Source organism: Echinops telfairi, unplaced genomic scaffold, assembly GCF_000313985.2.
Source record: "Echinops telfairi isolate 266 unplaced genomic scaffold, ASM31398v2 ScPeMD7_7424;HRSCAF=8462, whole genome shotgun sequence".
Lineage (NCBI taxonomy): Eukaryota > Metazoa > Chordata > Mammalia > Afrosoricida > Tenrecidae > Echinops > Echinops telfairi.
The window spans coordinates 78,901,777-78,911,147 of NW_022111324.1; the positions used below are offsets into that span (position 1 = coordinate 78,901,777).

The 9,371-nt window shown below is 41.0% G+C and overlaps 1 long non-coding RNA gene across 1 annotated transcript in view; it reads right to left on the reverse strand.

Annotated features, from left to right (window-relative positions):
• The window catches only part of LOC123522597, a 13,062-nt gene extending 3,964 nt beyond the window's left edge, over positions 1-9,098 (reverse strand). The window contains exon 1 of the long non-coding RNA XR_006680841.1: positions 8,993-9,098. This is a non-coding gene — a long non-coding RNA (uncharacterized LOC123522597). The remainder of the gene's footprint in view (positions 1-8,992) is intronic.
• Between the last annotated feature and the right edge of the window lie 273 nt (positions 9,099-9,371).

Genomic DNA, 9,371 nt, shown 5'->3' on the forward strand with positions numbered 1-9,371 from the left:
TAGAACCTGACTGTTCTTGTCTACAGATAACCTTCAGGCATAGTGAAGTAGCCAGATGGGAATGATTCATCTTTAATGGTAGCAGCTCCTTTACCACCGCTCCTAAGGAAAGGCTAGTGGGGGTGAAGTGGGGTGGGGGCACATTTTCAGCCTGGAGAACGTGTGTTTGAAAATATTTTTTATCTCAGATCAATGGAGATCTTCCTTAATAGGGCTAGTTTTCCATGCCATGGCTGCAAGTGTAGAAATGAGGCCAAATACACTCTACCAAGCCCTGTTTACCACAGTAACCAAAGTTCATATGCAACCCATAATAAATGCTTATTTTTCAGTATCACATTCTCCAGAATGTCCGCTGTCTTCAAACCCTAGGAGAGGCATATTGACTTCATGTAATCTGGAACAATTTGATGGAAACCATAGCTACATCGAAGGTTTATATCATTCCTAAGACATTACTGATTCATTAACAATTCAAGTGAGAAAGACAGAGCCAAACCACTTGCCCAGAATGTTCCAGGAGCAAAAGTGAGATCTGAAGAAGCAAGTCAGAAACTAGAGTGCCAAATGGCCCTCTCATTTTGTGTGGCAGGCCATTTTCAAATTTAATCTTAGCAATAGCAATAACAAGGGTCTTCGAGCAAAATGGTCCTTACAAGCGAGGATGTGAGACTTAATCTCACATACTTTGAACTTGTTATCAGGAAAAGGACAGCATGCTAAGTAAAGTAGTGCATCATTGAACAAGAAAAGGTCCTCAACACCACGATTGACACACTGGCTGCGACAAGGGACTTGAATATAGCAGCAGTTGTGAGGGTGGCTAGGACGAAACCGTGTTTTATTTATTGCTACCGACTCCATGAACCCCTGACAGCGATGATAGCGCATTTTATACCTACATCACTCAAATCATAATGGGGGTATATTATGTACTCTGTGCCCAAAAGGCCAAGCACCTGGCTTCCCCTCTTACACAAAGTCCATGGCAAAGTGGGGGGAATGTCTTCACAATCATGGTTCCTAATTAAATGATTTTCTTATACAACATCGCATCCTTCACTTCTTTAATCTTCATAATGTGCTTTGGGTTGTTTAGTTGCATGAAAGCATTAGCTGAAATAACAATCTTTGGAGTTTAGTAAATGAATAATTCCTACAATGAAAGCAACACGGTGCACATGTGCTATGGCGACACCTGGTGGTAACACGTGCAACAGACCAAACACTCCCATTGTGGTTGTGTCCTGCGTGTTCCTGGAATTAAATTAAACAGTATGAAAATGTGAAGAAGCATTCCCTCGGGATAGCAACAGGAAAAGGGTGTGTGTGTGAATGTGCATGTGGGCGTTTCCCCATGCGTAAACAATATAAAAATTCTCCAAGGCACAATCAATGCCATTGTTTTTCTATGTTGCAGGGCTGTGAACTGCGTCCTGGAAAGAAGACGTCCTTGGTAACGTGGAGGGTCAGGCAAAAAGAGAGATACCCGCAGAGGTGGATTGACAACGTGACTGAAACAATGGGCTCAAACATGGGGACAATTGTGAGCTAGTGCAGGATGTGCAATGTTTGTTGTGTTGCACATGGGGCGACCTGGGAGTGAGACCAATTCCATGACAACTAACAACGGCGACGACGATTGTTCTGACCTTGTACAAGACCTTTACATTTTACTAATCTAAACTTAATGGCACAAAAAATTAAGCTTCTGACTGCTAACCAAAAGGTTGACAGTTCGAACTCACCTAGCAATGTCAACGGAGGAAGACCTGGAGAGCTGCCTCCATAAAGATAACAGCCAAAAAACTCCATGGAGCAGTTCTGTTCTGTCATGTAGAGTTGCTATGAGCCAAAATCATGTTTCTCAACATTGAATCAGTGGTATGCTTGTACAGATGTTAGCCACAATGGTTGTGGTGATCATTTTACAACCATCACTTGTCTGTCAGTTTGGCAGACATTTTGGCTCGCATGTTACTCTGATGCTAGGAGATGGACTATTGATATTTCAAATGCCAACAGAGTCACCCTGGTGAACAGATTTCAGGAGAGCTTCCAGACTAAGAACAGACCGAGGGGAAGGTATAGGTGGCCTGATCTGAGGGATTATTCACTGAAAACCATATGAATAGAGAAGAACATTCTCTGAAATGAGCCGCTGAGGTTGGAAGGCACTCAGCAGAAGACTGTGGAAGAACCGTTCCTGGAAAGTAGAGCTAACCTTGATGGCACAGAGCAAGGCTCTCAGGACTTTCATTTGCCGGTGGGGCAAGACGCAAAATATGAATCTAGAAAAAATGGAAGTCATCAAAAGTGAAATGGAATGCAGAAAGATGGATATCCCAGTCAATAGTGAGTTGAATGAACTGGTTATAGTTTACTATGGCAGGAATGACAAATTCATCAACAGAAAGAATATTTCAAAATCTACCTTGAATACAGTAATTATTCACATTGAGGATAAAATAAAATAAAATAAAACCACTAAAACCACTAGTAAGGAAATTGAAGAACTCTACCAACTTCTGAAATTGATCAAATATACAATCAAGATGCATTGGTAATTACTGGCTGGAATACAAAAGTTGGAAACAAATATGTAGGATCAGTAGTTGGAAAATATGGCTTTGGTGATAGAAATGATGCTGGAGATCCCATGATAGAATTTGTGAGATCAACAACTGCTTCAGCGAAAATGCTTTTTCAACTATAATTTATATACGTGGACCTCACCAGATGGAATACACGGAAATCAGACTGACTACATCTTTGAGAAGAAACTGTGGAGAAGCTCAACATCATTAGGGAAACAAAAGGTCAGGAGTCAGCTGCAGAACAGAATATTTCAAAACCTACCTTGAATACAATAATTGTTCACATTGCTCATATACAATTAATTTTATGTTGGAGCTGAAGAAAATTAAAGTAAGTCCACGGGAGTGACTATACAACCTTGAGTATATCTCACCTGATTTAGAGACCACTTCAAGAACACATCTGACACATTGAACACGAGTGACCAAGGATGAGATGCACTGTGGAATGACATCAAGAACATCAGACAGAAAAGAGAAAGGAATGACCAGAATGGGTGTCAGAAGAGACTCTCAAAAGCGGCTATAGCAAAGGTAAGAAATGATGGAGGAAACGAACTGACAAAAATGTTCAAAGAGCTGCTGAAAAAGACAAAGTAAAGTATTACAATGATGTGCAAAGATCTGGATTCAGAAAAACAAAAGAGAAGAACATACGCCGGCTATCTCAAGTTAAAGAGGGGAAAAAAGCTTCAAGATTCAACATTAAGGGGTTCTAGGGACCAACACTGAATGATGTAGGAAACATCAAATCAATTCGTTGACATTCAAAGCATTTCAAGAGGCAGCATCTGATCAAGACCAATGGTATTGAAGGAGAAAAAAATCTAAGCTATAATTAAGACATTAGTGAAAGAAAAGACTCCATTGAAATGTTAAAAAATAAAATAAAAAAACAAACAAACTGATGTAGTGCTGGAAGTATTCACTAGTCTATGCCAAGAAATTTGGAAGACCACAACCTGGCCAACTGCCTAGAAGAGATCCATATTTGTGCCCATTCCAAAGAAAGGTGACCCCAATTGATGTGTGTATGGATTGGGATAACAGTTGTATGAGCCCCTAATAAAATGTTAAAAATAAAATAAAATAAAATCTCTACCCTAAAAAAAAAAAAAAGCAAAAAAAAAAATGTTAAAAAAGAAAAATAAACAAATAAATAAATAAATTCAAAAAAAAAAAAAAAAAGGTGACCCAACAGAAAATGAAAATAGAACAATAACATGAATATCACATGTGAGAAAAATTTTGCTAAAGATAATTTTAGAACATTTCAAGCAGTACACTGACGGGGAACTGCCAGATAGGTATTCAAGCTGGATTCCAAAAAGGGCGTGGGACCAGGCATATCATTGCTGCTATGAGATGGGCCTTTGTAGAATGCAGTTTTTCAGAAAGATGTCTACTTGTGTTTTACTGACTATGCTTTGGCATTTGACCGCGGGGATCGTAACCAACTAGAGAAGAATGAGAATTCCAGAACACTTCGTGTGCTCATGAGGAGCAGAACAAGGGGATCGTGCATGGCTGAAAAATTAGGAAAGATGTGTGTTGGGATCTTACCATTCTTATTCAATCTGCATGCCAAGCACATATCTGAGAATGTAGACTATGTGAAGAAGAACTTGCACCAGACGAGGAAATTCCACAAGTCAAAAGATTCAATTGCTTCAACAAATAAATAGTAAGCATAAGACAAGTATTAAGGAGGCATTTGTAAATTTAAGCAAATTCAAAAATCATATTAAATTTGTATAAAGAACAAAACAAAACTATAAAATTCAGGAGTGTTTACTAGGGTGATGGAACTATAAAGAAACATAGCAAGTGATTGCCTTAATGATTATATATGGGAGAGAAAATGTATATGAGTAGTTTGGGACAAATGGAGGGTCATTTTGGTGACTGGCAAATATTCCCAATCTAGGTAGGAGTCACAAGGGTATTCGCCGTATAATAATTCATTTTATGGCTTCCTGTATATATTTTTTAATTACCAACAAAAATTGATGGGTGGCAGACTTTATGGCACCTTCTCAGAGCAATGCACGTTCATAGTGGGACTTTTGTATCTTTTTATACTTCCCTAAAGTTACTATAGGAATTACAATTTCTTGGGTTGAACACTAGGGTGTGCACTTCATCATCGATAGCATCTGCTTCCTCTGGTGACTGGGGATCTTAAAGGTTTACGCCACACCACATAAGCATCCGGATAAAACAAGTTATTGTTCATGTTCTTTATTTCACGGTTGGCGGAAATCAGTGCCAGTGTTGCATAAAGCCACTCCAGAATTTATTTGAAAAGTTAGATCCAACATGTAAGTATAGTGTCAATACTGCAGAGACTCTTGTCAGGCCCATTGGGGCAGATGTAGATGGGATAAAAAGGCCTTTGAGATCCCTTTTGACTCATTTTTAAGTTGCTCCTGTTTTCAGTATTTTCTACTCCTTTTTGATTGAGCTTTTGCTGTTTTGTCTTTGTGGCTGGTTTTTGTTTGTTTGTATTTCATATGATTTTCTATATATGAAATCCAGGATAGGTAAATTTATAGAGATACTAACTTGTTCAATTATTACGTAGGGACGTAGCAGAGGAGGATGGGGGGGAATGGGGAACTAACAACAATGAGTATAAGAAAATGTTCTGACAAAGGCCTTACGACTAAAACCTACCATACTCTGCTCGCTTTCAAAAAGAAAAAAACTAACTGCCCACTAAGGAGGTGGGCAAAGGACCTGAACAGAAGTTTCACAAGGGCAGAAATCGAATGGCCAATAAGCATATGAGAAAATATTCCCGATCATTAGCATAAGACAACTATGAGATACCACCTAATATCCTCAAAGACAGCCCAATTCAAAAAATCAGAAAGCAGGAAGTGTTGGAGGGGCTGTGGTGAGATAGGAACTCTCATCCACTGCTGGTGGACCTGTAGGTATGTACAGCCACTATGGAAATTGATTTGGTGATATCTAAAACAGATGGAAATCGAACTACCATACAAACCCAGCAATCTCCCTATTGGGAATATACCCAGAAGAAGCAAGAAACAAACCACGGCCAGACATCTGTGCTCCGATGTTTATTGCAACACAGTTCACAATCGCAAGGAGTTGGAAACAAATTTCCATCAACAGATGAATGGATTTAAAAACTATGGTGCATGCATACAATGGAGTACTACGCATCCCTAAAAAGCAGTTACGAATGCATGAAGAACATTGCCGCATGAGAAGAACTGGAGGAAATTATGTTAATCAAAGTAAGCCAAGAGCAAAAGGACAACATGAGTCTGCTGAGGTAAGCTTAAAAATGCAAAATGGGCATAGAGGAAAAGCTACTATATACATACATCCCTGGGATGAGGTCCAGGTACTGTGGTGGGGGGCCAAACCCAATCCAGGGATACATGTGGCAGGAATGGTGGGGGGCCAAACCCAATCCAGGGATACATGTGGCAGGAAAGGAAAGGAAAAGAAAGAAAAGGGGGGGGAAAGATATGGGTAGCAGAGGAACAGGGCACTAAACCACCCAAGAGGAGGGTATTGTTTATAACTCCAGAGGAGAGGGAGAGAGGGACCAGGCTTCAATCCCATCTATCAAGACATGGATACAACTTACCAGCATGAAGCAGGGAACCAATTGAGAGGTCTTCAGGGTGGGCCCCAATCCCAACTATGTAGACAGTCCCCCCTCCCCTCCCAAAAGAATGCACTACAGAGGACAGCACTGAAGCTACAGCTCAGGGAGGGGGGCATGTCTCATCAGAGCACACAGAAGCAAATGAAGAGGGAAGGAGAGAGAGTGGAGCACATCCTGCAACATCAAGCCCTGAGGACGATATTCCTGCTCAGAGCACCCAATGCACAGAGAGGACCATAGGGCCGGCCCCACCACAAGACACAATGTCCCTCACTGACCCAAAGCGCTATGGGGGATAACACTGGAGACACAGTGCAGGAATTGTTCCCATTCTGAACTCACCACACCGGTGCAAAACGCTAAGGGTGTGCAACAGAGCAGCAAAGGAAACAAAGCAATGAAGTTCCCAGGGAATACCAAAACTAGACTTTGGGGCCAGAGCATGCCACCCCATCAGACTGGACTGGAAAACACTCCTAAAGGTCAACAAACAAACCTGGAACTATTTATAGGCTTTTCTTTTTTTGTCAGTGGTTTTTATTGTTGTTATTTTGGTTTTTTGTTTTGTGTTCTTTTGTTGCTTTATTTGGCTTTGTCTTGTTTGTGTGCTTAATATTGTCTCTGCATGTCTATCTAGATAAGACAGGTGGAATAAACAATTCAGAAGAGAGAGGGAAGTGGGGGAAAGGAAGTGGGTGTTAACAAACCCAGGGGCGGGGAACAACAAATGATCTAAAATCGATGTTGAGAAGGGCATAAGAAGACTGGTGGGGCTTAATCAAGGGCAATGTAACCAAGAGGAAATTATTGAAACCCAAATGAAGGTCAAACATGATAGTGGGACAAGAGAAAAGTAAAAGGAAATAGAGGAAAGAACGAGAAGGCAAGGGACATTTAAAGAGGTCTAAATACAGGCATGTAAATATATTTTTATATAATGATAGGGAAATAGATCTATGTGCATATATTTATATGTTAGGTATTAAGGTAGCATACGGACATTGGGCCTCAATTTAAGTACTCTCTCAATGCAAGAACACTTTGTTCTAATAACATGGCATTCCGTGATGCTCAGCTTCCTGACACTGTCACTGAAGACAAAATGGGTGCATAAGCAAATGTGGTGAAGAAAGCTGTTGGTGCCCAGCTATCAAAAGATAGAGCATCTGGGGTCTTGAAGGATTGAAGATAAACAAGTGGCCATCTAGCTCAGAAGCAACAAAGCCCACACGAAAGAAACAGACCAGTCTGTGTGATCATGAGGTGTCAATGGGATCAGGTATCAAGCATCAAAGACCCAGAACAAAAAATCATATCAATGTGAATGAGGGGGAGCGTGGAGTGGAGACCCAAAGCCCATCTGTAGACAGTTGGACATCCCCTCACAGAAGAGTCACAACAAAGAGTGCAGTGTAGCAATGATGAACCATACAGCTTTCCTCTAGTTCCTAAATGTTTCCTCTTGCCCCTCCCCCCACCAATATCATGATCCCAGTTCTACCTTAAAAATCCAGCTAGACCAGAGCATGTACATGGTATAGATAAGAGCTCGCAACACAGGGAATCCAGGACAGATAAACCCCTCAGGACCAATCATGAGAATAGAGATACCAGGAGGGGAAGGGGAAGGTGGGGGGAGAAATGAGGAACCAATCACAATGATTTACATATAACCCCTTCCTAGGGGGATGGACAACAGAAAAGTGGTGAAGGGAGAGATCAGTCGGTGTAAGACATGGGGGATAAAAAATTTATAAATTATGAAGGGTTCATGTGGGAAGGAGCATGGCAGAGGGGGGAAATAAGGAACTGGTATCAAGGCTTCAAGTAGAAAGAAAATGTTTTGCAAATGATGATGGCAGCATCTTACAAATGTGCTTGACACAATGGATGTTATGGATGGATTGTGAAAAGAGCTGTAAGCCCCCAATAAAACGATTTCTTAAAATAACATTTTAAAGTTCTGAAATTGATTGTAGTGATGATTGCACAACTCTTAATATGATTGAGCAATTAAATTGTATAATAGATGAATTCTATATCAATAAAACTATATCTTAAAAGAACGCAACGCTCAAGGTAGACATAAGTTAAGCTGAACTATTTGGGGGCTTTAACAAGGCTTGAGAGAATATTTTTAGCTTGTTTTAAAGACTGGAAATTACATTTTAAGATATGTTCTAACTTTAAAAAGAAACTACAACTTTCTATTCTTTTAAAGTAAATTTATGTCATTATAACAAAACCACAGGGCCCTGTGTGTGAGGAATGTGAGTTGGAAGGCTTCAGAGTGGCTTTCTGATAACAGATGAGACACCCCGTTGGGAGAGGAGAGCCCCCCTAACATGTCACTCAGGTCTGTGAGGACTGAGAAGAATGGACTAACTCAGACTGGCCCTCTGAGAGTCAGTGAAGAGTAAGAAGAGTTCTTCAAAGGTTCAAGACATTGGCCCCAAAGAAGCTAGAAAGCAGAACCGTGACTGCTGAAAAACTGCCTTTACTTACCATGTTCGCTACCAACATGACATTGGCTGCTCAACCCAGGCACCTCAGAAGAAAGGCCTGGCTGTCTACTTCCAGAAAACCAGCCCTTCAAAACCTTATGGTGCACAGTTCTACTCTGACACATATGGGGTTGCCATGAGTCAGGCTGACTCAAGAAGGCCTGGCCTGGACTATGGAAGGACCTGCTGTGTGCAGGGTTTGATTGACAGGAGCTGAGGCTACCCTTGGTGCCCTCGCGTCTTACCTGAGGAAGAGGCCCTCTCTTGTAATAGTTGCTTGTCGTTTCTCCAAGGGGAGTAACAGGGGATGCAGCCTCTTTCTGTTCACGAATTGTGGACTCCAGAGGCTTCATATCGCTAAGGAAATAAAAAGTTAATGAATTTTTCAGAGGTTGAGGAAACAGATGCTTTGAGATTTTGATTTTTTTCCACAAGGTTGTAATAGATAAAACAGTAACTTTGCCATAACTCCCCAGCCGCCACCCCCACCCCACGTAAAATATGGTGTCCATGCATTTAGTTGTGTATACAGGTAGTGCCCAGGCATCCAGGGTTTCATTTGAGACTAGGGCAAGCTGGTTCTGACATTAGAATATTCTGTCTCTCTCTCCCTCCCTGCCTTCC